This window comes from Lytechinus pictus, unplaced genomic scaffold (assembly GCF_037042905.1).
Source record: "Lytechinus pictus isolate F3 Inbred unplaced genomic scaffold, Lp3.0 scaffold_20, whole genome shotgun sequence".
In the NCBI taxonomy this organism is placed as follows: Eukaryota; Metazoa; Echinodermata; class Echinoidea; order Temnopleuroida; family Toxopneustidae; genus Lytechinus; species Lytechinus pictus.
Genome location: NW_026974141.1, coordinates 8,283,747 through 8,297,987, shown reverse-complemented (window position 1 = coordinate 8,297,987; position 14,241 = coordinate 8,283,747).

Below are 14,241 nucleotides of genomic sequence, written 5' to 3'. Positions count from 1 at the left end.
TGTTTCCCGATCGGACATTCTAATCACTTTTTGTAACCGTGAACATATATGTATATCTGAACAATTGATGCGAGCGCGAAACGCGAGCTAATCTTTTTTATACTGTGACCTAAAATTTGAAAGGTCTATAAGCGTTTTTGGTATACTGGTTGCATATCCATCTAAACATTTCATGCGAGCGCATAGCGCGAGATAATTTTTTTTCATATTCCCACTTAAACTTGGACATGCTACGTATTTGAAGAGCTCACTTGCAAAAGGGGTTAGGTCCATTTTTCATCAAATTTGATTTTTATGTCTCAAAAACTCAATGTATAGATTTTTAGTAGCTCTATAATATGATACCAAAGAAAAGTTGAAATTCCTATTAAAAAGTAAACTAAAATGGCAAAGAAAAATCACTTTCTTTTCAAAAGGGGTTAGGTCCATTTCAGTTTAGTTGCAAAAGGGGTTAGGTCCACACATAATTTTTTTGGAAAAGAATATCGTAAAAAATATGAAAACAGGTAGATTTCTTTTATACCCAATTTTATGTTCTCAAGGAAGGGTATCATGAAAATTCAGTTTCGCATAAGAATATTGCAATATGGGAGAATAAAAAAAAATATTTTCTTGGAGTGGACCTAACCAACCCCTTTTGCAACAATACTCTTCTGAAGAACTCATTTGTCAAAAGGGGTTAGGTCAATTTTTCATAAAGTTTATTGTTTTCTGTCTCTAAACACTGAACTTTTCATGAACATCAGCTGTTAATGAGAAAACTATGACATTTTTAAAGTTTCATTTATTTCACAAAGCAGTTATATGCACAACTCAGTAATAATGTAAATGAGAGGGTCGATGATGTCACTCACTCATATCACTTTTGTTTTTTCATTGTTTGAATTATACAATATTTCATATATTTTTTCAGAATTGCGAATAATAAAAACCCTCTTGATTGGAACAAAAAAATGTTGGTACTTCCTATGTTAAGTGAGGAATATAACTTTTTTTTTACATGTCAATGAGATGAAAATTTGAATATTCCATATTTCAATTACTAAAATACACTAGCTATAGTAAGTAGGTGATGTCATCGGTCCCCTCAAAAAGATGTGTAAATACTATTTTGTGAAATTCTGCCCAAAAAATCGAAATATCACAACTTTCTTTAAATTACATCAGATTTTGATGAAATTTTTAGTTTTATACTTTAATATTATTATGTCTCCTTTTATTCAAATAACTTTTGTTGGGGGTGGACTTGCCCTTTAATCTTAGGATTAACTTTTATATCTCAAAAGATTTAAATTCAAATCTCAATAGATTTAAATTTTAAATCTTTTAGCCTTTATTTATCTTAGTTAAATCCACGAGGTTTTAGATCTATCTATTATTCGGCCGGTCACTATTCACAGCTTCATACCGTGTAAAAAAAACCCAAAAAACTTGACACCTCAGTAATCCCCAATTTATGGGGAAAAAGTATGTCATGAACACATAATCATTACATATGACGGAAAAAGTATCCTCTCCAAAATAATTTGATACCACATTTGTGTGGAATGTTTTCAAGTTTGGATAATAAGTAGGAATTCTTTATACCTTGATGTAAGCTGTGATTTTCGCCAAAGTAGGACATGGGGCAGGGGCGGATCCAGCTTTCGCCAATAGGGGGGGCCGAAAAATATTTTCATCAACATTTTTCTCGATTGGCCGCTATAATCTGATTTTTTTTTTGGGGGGGGGGGTTCAGGGGGTAGTCCTAACTAGAGACTGAAGTCTTAAGTATATGTTAGTTTTTATTGTTATAAACAAGATAAGGTATCTCATGTGGTCTTAATATATAATGCGAGCGCGAAGCGCGAGCTCAAATTCTTTGATATCTTATGTCCTTAGACCTGAAGATTCTGAGGAGATTTTATAATCATGAAAAAGATAAGTATCCAACTAAACAATGCGAGCGCGAAGCGCGAGCTGAAATTTTATCATAGTAACGTGAAAAGGGACTCAATTAGGACTGTTTTTAGTGATTAATGAAGAGGATACAAGTATCACCAATTAAATAATGAGAGTGCGAAGCGCGAGCTCAAAATTTTTGATATTCCGACCTGAAAACTGGACAGTCTAAGCGCGTTTTTATTTAAATACAGAAAAAGCTGTGTGTCTCAAACAATTAAATGCGAGCGCAAAGCACAAGCTCAATTTTTTTATATACTGACATGATAAAGGAGCATTTTGACAAATTTTGGTAAAAATTTCCAAAGAGGATAGGTAACTCACAAATCAAACAATGCGAGCGCGCAGCGCGAGCTGAAAATATTGATATAAACAATTTGTGTAAAACAAACAAAATAATTAAAGCTTGATGTGCGAGCTAAAATATTGTGTGCAAATTGATTTCAGATCTGGATATATAAGTGTCATTTAATCTTCTTGAATGGGAGTCATTGGCACAGGCAATGCGAGCGCGAAGCGCGAGCGAATTTTTTTATATAAAGTTCTTTTTCAAATTCTTCCCCTCACCCTTTTCTTGTTTCCTTTCGGGGTCGGGCCGGCCGTTACGAGGTTGTATTAAATTTACACATCCTGGGTATGATACCTCTTTCCTACTTTTCTTTAGTGTTTTTCCTATAGTACACTTTTTCTGCAGGTTGTCAAAAAATAGGGGGGGCCGGGGCCGGCTCGGCCCCCTCATGGATCCGCCCCTGTGGGGCCTATCTGTAATTAGTCCAGATGTCAAATGATGTCATAATCCTTTGAGGATTGCATGGGGGGCGGACACAAATTATTTGCCTGTTTCACAAAATCGAGAGCTAAGTGTTAAAGCGAAATTTTGAAGTTTATACGATGACCTGAAAAATTTCTATTAGTGCCAAAGTCCGGCCTATAGGAGCTAACCATGACTTGATGGCAAAATTTTCGAAATTTGAAGAGATAAAATGCTGTTTTGGGGCATTTTACAGCTTGAGTAGGATGCTCATGGCCGCTTCAATAATCAATACTATACATTTTGTCAGTTTTTTTATTATTATTATCTGGGGGCAGCATTTCTGACTGGGGGGCAAATGCCCCCTTTGCACCCCTCCCCCTGGTGCTGCCAAAGCATTTAAGCTATTTTATAGCCATAAACCGAGCCTTCGGGATTCCCGTCACCGTTGTACATGACATGTTTGGCCCTATTGTTTTACTTTCGCTTGTCCTGATCGACTGCCCATCGTGGCTCTCATTGATTTCATGAAATAATCCCTGATTTTTTAAGTAGAGCCTAAGCTTATATTTTTATCGGAAGCCTATCACATTCCCCTTTGGCTTTGTAAGAAAAAAACACCCCACGCCAACTGAATAATAATAATATTGCACGATCCTTCAAAAAATAATCTTTGTTAGGTGCAATCGTAACCTAAATGATGTATTGAAGAAAACCAAGTGATGTGAAGTCCTCCCATTCTACCCAGGAAAATATCCTTCTCTGACCCTTCATTTTGAATAAAGTCAACACTTATATTTTATTTTGTTCTATTTGAAAAAAAAAAGTTTTCCTTTTTGAATTTTGATTTTTCAGCAATACCGTACTTTGGTCGCATGCGGATTTAGTCAGAGACAGAGTCACAAGAGCTGAAGGAAATAGGTTAATATCTAACGTTAAAAGTCTACTCCGGTAACTAATTGACGAATAATGAGGTGAGCTTTGTTGTTTTTAGTCAGGTGGTAGAAGGCTGAACTCTTTGTATAACCTTTGACGATTGTAGTGTCAGTCAGTAGTTTGACTTTTTCCGACACTCCTAGGCCCTAGCCAGGCTAAGCTGCCGCCGCCCTGTGCCCGAGCCCGCCTGGCTGGGGGTCGGAGCAGGGGGAATTTGGTGAGGCGTGGCGTGTACGTGTACCACTACCACTAGGCATGTGTGTACGCTTTCGCGCCCCAATTTTTGACCATTCCGAACTCAAGCCCGCTGCGCCATGTCCATGAATATGCGGCGCGAATTTTGGCAAAATCGTGATATAGGCCCCGCTCGAGAAAAACTTGTAATCGATTATACTACCAAACTTGTAATCGATTATACTACCTCAATATCTAGGTTGCTAACTTCAGCTCACTATATATACTCGTGATATAGGCCCCGCTGCTGTGTTGAATGGCTTAGAATGTCCGTTTGCGGGGCCTGTTTCACGAGTATAGTACTATAACCGTTATATAGACCCCGCACTACGGCACTTCAGGCACTCCAACACAGTAGCGGGGCCTATATCACGAGTATATATTAAGCTTGCATCCTAAGATAGTCGCGAAACTGGCCCCGTCCAATGCGCTTTTCCCAGCATTCGCACGTGTGTGGGGCTCGGATGACGGCTATTAGTATACTCGTTATCGAGGCCCCTTGCACTGTTATATAATGGAAAATAACGTGGTCCTGGGGGGTAGGCACTTATGAACCAAGTTTGAAAGGATACTTGTAAAATGACGTCACTCTCGCCGATGAATATTCATTAGATCGTGGTCGTGCGTGTTCAATACACACTGAGTGCAGGCATGCAGAAAGTTATACGCGAGGAACTTTGGCTCCAGAGACAAGTTGTCAAATAACGTGTGTGTGTGTGTGTGCGTGTGTGTACCATCGGCTGGTAGTATATTCCATGCTGTCTACGACTTCAAACCGCTTCGGATCTGCAATTCGGTAAAACGAAGTTTCCGATATAAAGAGATAATAACACTATAATTATGTACAGTACGTTGAGAGGCAAATGTCAGATCAGGGGAGGCAGGAGTACAATCAGGTTTTTTTTTAAGGGAAGAAGAGTGTAGAATAAAAGGTATTATATATAGCCAATTGATCTAGTAGAGTGAAGTGAACAATGATATGTTTTAAAAAAAAGAATGAATATATGGTGAAGCCAATTTAAAAGGAGGTGAGACAAGTTTCAATGGAGGTTTTTAAAAAGAATAAACTGCATTATGGTGAAGCCAATTTAAAAGGAGGTGAGACAAGTTTCAATGGAGGTTTTTAAAAAGAATAAACTGCATTATGATGAAGCCAATTTAAAAGGAGGTGAGGCAAGTTTCAATGGAGGTTTTTAAAAGAAATTAACTGTACTACAAATTTAAAAGGAGGTGAGGCAAGTTTCAATTGAGGTTTTTAAAAAGAATAAACTGTACTACAAATTATGGTGAAGCGAATTTAAAAGGAGGTGAGGCAAGTTTCAATGGAGGTTTTTTTTAAGAATAAACTGTACTACAAATTTAAAAGGAGGTGAGGCAATTAAGTTTCAATGGAGGTTTTTTCAAAGAATAAATTGTACTATAAATTATGGTGAAGCGAATTTAAAAGGAGGTGAGGCAAGTTTCAATGGAGGTTTTTAAAAAGAATAAACTGTACTACAAATTATGGTGAGGCGAATTTAAAAGGAGGTGAGGCAAGTTTCAATGGAGGTTTTTTAAAAGACTAAACTCTACTACAAATTTAAAAGGAGGTGATCGAGGCAAGTTTCAATTACTAGGTTTTTAAAAAGAATAAACTGTACTACAAATTATGGTGAAGCGAATTTAAAAGGAGGTGAGGCAAGTTTCAATGGAGGTTTCATTTAAACGAATAAACTACTACAAATTTAAAAGGAGGCGAGGCAAGTTTCAATGGAGGTTTTTAAAAAGAATAAACTGTATTATGGTGAAGCCAATTTAAAAGGAGGTGAGGCAAGTTTCAATGGAGGTTTTTAAAAAGAATAAACTGCATTATGGTGAAGCCAATTTAAAAGGAGGTGAGGCAAGTTTCAATGGAGGTTTTTTTAAACGAATAAACTGTACTACAAATTTAAAAGGAGGCGAGGCAAGTTTCAATGGAGGTTTTTAAAAAGAATAAACTGTATTATGGTGAAGCCAATTTAAAAGGAGGCGAGGCAAGTTTCAATGGAGGTTTTTAAAAAGAATAAACTGTATTATGGTGAAGCCAATTTAAAAGGAGGTGAGGCAAGTTTCAATGGAGGTTTTTAAAAGAAATTAACTGTACTACAAATTTAAAAGGAGGTGAGGCAAGTTTCAATGGAGGTTTTTAAAAGAAATTAACTGCATGTACTACAAATTTAAAAGGAGGTGAGGCAAGTTTCAATGGAGGTTTTTAAAAATAATAAACTGTACTACAAACTTAAAAGGAGGTGAGGCAAGTTTCAATTGAGGTTTTTAAAAAGAATAAACTGTACTACAAACTTAAAAGGAGGTGAGGCAAGTTTCAATTGAGGTTTTTAAAAAGAATAAACTGTACTACACATGGGTATCGATCGGTATTCTTGGTTGGGGGGGGGGTGATTGACACAAATGTTCTTGTGGATGGGGATCTTAAACATTACCCCCACTAATATCACAAGTTAGAACATTTGGGAGTGGTTGATATGCATGGTGTTCTTGGAAATTCCTTCATTGTTGGAGTGTACTGTATTATATATAATATTTTTTGAAAATTCAATTTGTGTTACAAGTAAGCATATTCTAAACTCATACGAAAGAAAAAATGACAAAAGTTGTCTGTACCATGTATAAAGTGATCTGTTTATTGAGCATGGTGTATACAACTTCTCTCTTAAATCTAACCCGACTGGCAATATCTTTTTTCTTCTTAATGCATGATGATAAAATGCAGATTCGGACAAATTAAGACTAGCACAAATTACAAACTCTGTGGCTTCTCGTGCGCCATCGGGCTTACCGTCATTCCTTAGACGATTTTAACCCTGGATTTTAACATGTTTTAAATGCTTTATAAGTGAATGAAACAAAAACAAACATAAAAACAATCAAAACTCAACTGTCTGTTATGATATTTCTCCAACATTTTCTTGAACCATCAGTGTGTATTATCAGCTAATATATGTGTTAAAATGAAATTTACGTACCGCATGAGTGTGCTCATATAGATTGCAAACCTGTCATCCCTTTCCAAACTCAAAAGAGATTTCTTTTTGCCAAAATAAGAAAAAATCAATCAAGTTTAGTTATTCAAGTCCATAACAAGAATAACATGGAAAAAAATCCGATGTTCATATCCGAAGATACGCTTTAAAGAGAAATGAACGATTATTCTTTCTGATGGGGTCATATGATAAAATGTTTGATATTAATTACATCCAACCGCATACAACAAAAGCACCATACACATGAGCTACTGATCACCACTGCACGACCATTATGACTTTTTAAAAGTGATATGGGCTCACTCTTTCGTGACTATAGGCACCTCATTTCCACATAAACTCCTCAAAAAAGTTTGGAAATCTGACTTTGATCGATAATCCCTCCTCAAATTTAATATACATGTATATCAATATGTAAGTAATATCACTGAATAGATCATCTAATTCTCTTTAATATGATACCCTACATGATATGATTATGGTTCACATGGAGGTGCAGTGCCTTGAAATGTGGGGCAAGGTCAAAATTCAAAAGTTGCAAAATGACATAATATTGAAAGTCACTGTTCTTTTTTCCGTGGTGATGAGTTAGAGAAATTATTGGCCAAACTCAGATTTCCAAACTTTTTTTGCTCGTTTTGCAGCTTTCAAATTCAGATCTCATCCAACACTTTTGAATCCTGTTCTTTTCGTGGTGACATGATCATAACAAGCATGGTATCATTTTAAAGAGAATTAAGTGATCTTTTGAATGACGTCAAATATGCATTGTGTAAAATTTGGAGTTGGGAGAAATTAATAGCCAAACTGATTTCCAAACTTTTTTTGAGGAGTTTAGATAGGTAATGAGGACATCAATGCTCTCCTGCAAAATATTATTGACCAAAACCTATCGTTCAAGTCAAGGTATTTGGATACACAAGTAGAGGTGACATTCGTTTTGTGCACATCTTCCTTTTGGTATAATTTCATGTTCAAAGGTTTACTGAATGCCGAACATAATATATAATGACATACATCGGTATAACCAGGCAAATAAATGAAGTGATTAGCCTATACTCTATATTATTTTACATAACAAAAATGAAGTGATATTCACAAGGGTTGTAGATTAAATGGGATGGACAAACATCATGGATGTGGGGAGGGATAAATCTGAGAAAAGTTATTTGTACTTTTTCAAGATCTACCCCTCTGGGAATTACGTCCATGGGGTTTGACCCGTTGATCTTGCCACCCTTTTACTCCCGTTTATTTATACACCCTTTTGAATTAATTGATTTGTTAAAATTAATTCATTAACCACTGGTGGGATGGAACACCTATCAACAAAAGTTGTTTTTCGTCGGGGTCTTTTTATGTCATGTATTTAAAATTGTACAACGCCTACTTAGCTTGGTGTACGCGAGCAAATGGGAGGCTGATCATTCGTACCGTTGCACAAAAGACGTACCATCCAAAATGTACCGTCCAAAATGTATTCTTTCACCTCATGCGAAATCTCGCACCATCGCACTCATGCCTATTCGCTATTTGTATAATATCATATACATAAACATTTCATTATTTTTCATCTTGAACCTCCACCAATCTGTTTAAAAGTCCTGGAAAATAATATTTTTATTAAATAACAATATACACAAATTGCGAGGGAACTGATTGATGGCATACTATAGTCATCATGATCAAATTTTCATTTTTTCATCATCATTATTGTAATTTTTCTACCCTAAATTATTGGGAGGGGGGGTGATAATACAGACCATCCCCCACTTGAAATAATGGGGGGATATATCCCCCCATCCCCCCGTGATCGACACCCATGGTACTACAAATTATGGTGAAGCGAATTTAAAAGGAGGTGAGGCACGTTTCAATGGAGGTTTTTTAAAAGAATAAACTGTACTACAAATTTAAAAGGAGGCGAGGCAAGTTTCAATGGAGGTTTTTTTTTAAGAATAAACTGTATTATGGTGAAGCCAATTTAATAGGAGGTGAGGCAAGTTTCAATGGAGGTTAGGTCACAGACACCAATATACATGTATACCCAAAATATTTCCTATTCGCATGTCGTACATAATCATTTGAGGGTCTACTTCCAATATGGCTTATAAATGACTGGTGAAATGTTAGCCCATGAGGTCAAAGTGCATGGTATAACAGTCATGTCCTCAAAAAGCATATTCTTTCATCCAAGTGATATTTGTGACTACAGAGGTTTTGCATATTTAATGAGCTTGATGAAGACCAAAACACATGCCACGAGAGGATTATGATGAATCTGGCCAATTTGCTCATTAGGGCATTTTCACGGTAACTGACATTACACGGCACAATGTTTTCACACCTTCCATTGTGTGTATCTCTAAAACAACAAATGATGGGAGCTTGCTTTTGATAGAGTTAATAAAGTGAACCTTGCTGTATACTCTGATACTAAGTTTTCCTATGTAACCACATTTTTTTACGCATCAGCAAGCAAAAATGTGTCGGTAACTGACATTACGCAAAAGGACATGCAATTTCAGGGTGTTCATTAAAATTGAAATATCTCATGTCCCTGAGTAGATAGAGAAATAATTTGAATATGTAAATATACCTCCGTTACTAGGTTAAGATGTGTCAAAATATTAAACAATTCGTTTTTGTCTTTTGGGGACTATGATAATTTTTCCACAACCATGCTGGTAACTGACATTACGGTAACTGACATTACACTTAATTTGCCATTGAGATAACACATGGAAGTCAAATGTGTGGAATCATTGCATTGTATCTTCTGTGCAGGGCTTCACATGAAAGTGAGCTTGATGTGGAAGTATACCCGAGTTTTTAGGAACATTTCAATGAAAAAACTTTTTCTTTTTCTTAATTCCTTTCTTTGATTTGAACATTTTTATCATTACTTGTCGGTAACTGACAATACACATTAACATTACCCAGTGCTATATGATTTTCAGAGGCATAATTTTCTTGGTACTTATATGTAAGGCTTTTTAAAATCATAAGAGTTTCATAATACTTCACATTTTTAATAATCAAAAGATAAGAAATGTATGTTTTACTTACCCGGGGGGGGGGGGGGGTTATCATTACTTGTCGGTAACTGACAATACACATTAACATTACCCAGTGCTATATGATTTTCAGAGGCATAATTTTCTTGGTACTTATATGTAAGGCTTTTTAAAATCATAAGAGTTTCATAATACTTCACATTTTTAATAATCAAAAGATAAGAAATGTATGTTTTACTTACCCGGGGGGGGGGGGGGGGGGTGGGTCATAGCAGCTACATGTTTTCCTATAGTAATTTAATATTGCATTGACTGTACTACATGGATTTTTCTGACTATACACCCATAATATATTCATCAGTTTTATATTGACTTTTTAAACCTTTTCCTTCTCCAACCTCCCCCTCCCCTCAAAAAAGGCCAAATTAATAAGGGTCTCCTCCCCTAGGCTACATGTACCCCTCCCCCGAATCTCATGCAGCCATGTAGTTTTAGTGATTTCTATTCTGGTCAGTGCAAGCAATGCTTGTTCATATCTGTCGGATTTCAATTCTCTTCATAATTTGTTTAATCATTTTCTTTGCTAATTTCTTTTATAAGCTGTCAACAAAAAATAAACTCCAGCTTCTAAACTGAAACTGAACTATTTGTAAATTAGAAAAAACACCACAGTTTTTATAGTAGATCCATGCAACATTGATCAGAACTGTCAAATTTCACTTTTCATCTATACTTATAAACCAAAAACAAAATTGTATCACACATCCACACTACTAACAGGTATAAAATTCAGGAATTTACTTTTAGCGAGGCAATGCTCAAAAGAATCCTAGAAACTAAAAAAGGGACCCTGGAAATCCCCTTCATCACAATGTTAAGCTTAAAAAATGTTGCAGATTTAGGCAATAGGTTGGGAAAAGTACCACCTACCCCCCCCCCCCCCCCCCCGAAAACCAAACAAAAAATGGTCTGATACAAACAATTAGGTACTTGGTAAAGTGCATGTACAAAACAATTTCATAGTATTTTTTTTTGCACGATGGGAATGCAACTGATTCAGCCCCCCTTTATGATCTCGGCCGTCGATCGCGCGATCGCAACGAAAATTGGCACGCGCTTTACCCATGGCATTATCTACAAAACTATAAAATCAAATTGTGCAGAAAATCTCATTGCTGATTAATTATGCTAATTTATGCATAAAATCATAAGTTTGATCTAATTAATAAAATAATGACCCTAAAATGCTAATTTTTGTTTCACATACTCTAGATAGGCATCTGATCAAATTTATTTTTCAAAAATTTCAACATCACATTTATTTTCTTATGTATTCTATTGATTTTTAAATTTCTTATGTATTTCTTTGTTTTTTGGACTTTGTTTTTTATTGTTTTTTTCAATGGATATTGTCAGGGACTTTATTTTGGCCCTATACAAGATAAAATTAATTGATTTTAAAAGTAAAAGGAAAAATAATGATACATTTTATGAATTTTGGCTGAAAACACTATTTGCATTGGATTTGTACACAAATTCACGTTTTTTAGTAATTTTGGGTCTGCATGCACTTACAAAATGTTGCGTAATTTCGGAACCGTGTACCCGGGGGTCACAATTTTGGTCTCAAAAGTTGCTCGAGACTTAAAGGTAAAAAGTCAGCTAGCGACGCGGTCAAAAACATTCGAGCAGTGGATTTATCGCGAAAAATGTCGAGGGGGGGGGGCTGAATCAGCCCCCCCCCAGTCTTCTTAGGGTTAGATAACAAGTATACAATATTTCTTCAACATAAAATTGACCACATATTTGCATTTCAATATTGGTAACCAACGTTTTATCATGGTAACTGACATTACATCTCGGTAACTGACATTACATTTTCCACTTGGTAACTGACATTACATATATTTAATGGTACCCTATTGCTTCATTGTTAATTGGTAATCTTTAATTTTGGTGCAGAAGGGAGGGGTGTTACCTAGAGAGGAAATCTACCAAGTTTCATATAATATATCCTCTTTTCCAGGAAATGAGAAAAAAAAGTTCATGTTTTCGGTAACTGACATTACATACCATATCACATACTTCATCAATGTTTTTTTATCAGATGAATGAATTACTGGTGTTTCTTTGTGTGGGATTTTAAAAAGTGTTATAATAGCAAGCTAAATCAAAGGCGAAAACATCATGATCAAACCTGTTCTTTAAAAATCTGTCAAAACAAAATATGTATCAATATACTATTTTCAACACTAATTTGTATCCATACTTTGGCAGCCATTTTGAAATAAAAAATGGCTGCCAGAGTCGGAAAAAATGTTGTCTCAGAAACTTCAGGTCTTGTTTTATTAAAAAACATAAAGCATTTGACATGAATATCAACTTTATTTTTTTGCCTCTGTGTCCATCTGTGGTGAAAATGCCCATTAGCATATGGACCTGCACTCTGACTGATAAGTTTTTAATCTCCTGAATTCTTTGATAGGATCAATTTGAAAATTACCTCTTGTGTGAGTGAAGATTTTTAGTCAAATTTCTATTGTCAGCAAGGTCATGGTAAAAATGTAAATATATAATATATTCTTGGTCTAGCAAAGGCAGTGCCATAAATTGTGACTGCATGTAGTTGAGAATCCATCTAGTTAGTCATAAAACATCAACGGCTAATTGTATCCATTCAACTTAGGGTTTCTTACGATACTTGCTAATGTTAATTCATGGAAGAATCACCTGTGTAAATAATGATACATTGTTTGTTAGCATTAATCGGCATTGAGGCTGATCAATTTCTTTGATAACTATTTGATGCAAGATTACATGACCTTTTTGTTTTATTCAGTATATTTAGAATGTCTCATAGCATTTTGAACATAATTTGCGACCATTTTTGCTGCCCACTCAACAGTCTTTGTAGATGTTTGTGCAAAAGCTTGATAAGAATGCATGCCGTTATTACACAGTACTTGCCAACTTTTAGTATCTTTTATCATGATCCTAGGCCTGCCAGTACTGAAAATAAACGTATTTTAAACTGTAATATAGCGTATATTTTTATTTACTCAAACTGCAGTTGCTTTCCATGATCATGTCCTGGTTTTATAATACTTGCTGTTAACTAATGTAATTGTCACTTGTTTTTTTTTAACAGCGAGAATATATTGCTATATGTGTCCAGCCACCCCAATACCAACAATAAATACATTGATTTAAAGATTCTCATTGATCTTGAACAATCACATCCTAAGCTGTAAAATGATTTATCTTGTTAATATTGATCAATAATATCCCTCGCTAGTACTTGATTGAATGCGAATAAGTTTGATGAGAGCTTCAACAAATAAGAGAACAAGATTTGGGGTTCACTTAAGCATGCGATGTGTGATATGTAGTTCAACTACTTAGCAGTGAGCAAAACACGGATATCAAAGTCTTGTATTTTGTCTTCAACTTTTACAACCTCACATTTTGACAGTATGAAGAATTTTTTTTTCCGGAAAAAACAATATTCTAAATATGCGTTTGGAAAACTGAATTACTATTTTGGCTATTTTCTACGAACCTTCCCTGGCAACTTATTGTTGATATTTGGGTGGCTGGCCACATTTTGTTTTGTTGAGAAAAAATATCAAAGAGTTTATGAAAAAAATATTTATGTAAAAAAGCTTGCCTAGCTGTTGGTATTTTCTTCTGTTGTACTTTGTCATGTAACTCTGATAGATTTAATTTCGTTACACAAAACGGGGTTCAGTATTCAGAAAAACCATTAACCTTGCCTCAACCACAACAGTACTTGCCAAACTGGATAAATCAACATTATATCAAGCTGTGTAGAAGAACTTAATGAACATGTAGATACCATTAAGTGCATACATATGTAATGTATTTCAAGCTGTATGACATAGATATTCTTTTCCATCCAACATCAGCTTCTACTATTTTTTTAAGGTTAGTATTTTGTCATGTTGGCAAATTGTGAAATAGTTCATGTTGAAATATGTTGCATTACCTGTCATGCATTTCTAATGTTATTTTTTAGAATATATTCTGTCATCATTTTCAGTACATAAAAGTTTATTCAATGTATGCCTTTACCAAAGTTGGCCATAAGCACAGTGGGTACCAACTATCACTGAAGACAACACGACAATTACTCAAAATATATGTATAGCCTTATAAATGTACAAGTCAATAAAATCTACTATGACTACATAGCTTTTCTTTGTGCAACACAGTCATATTTCATTTGGATCAATTCAAAATTGAGTGGTGTTTTGGGGGTAATGCTATGGTATAACTGCAGTTATGTTGTCCTCTGACAGTTGGTGTTGTAATGATGTGATTG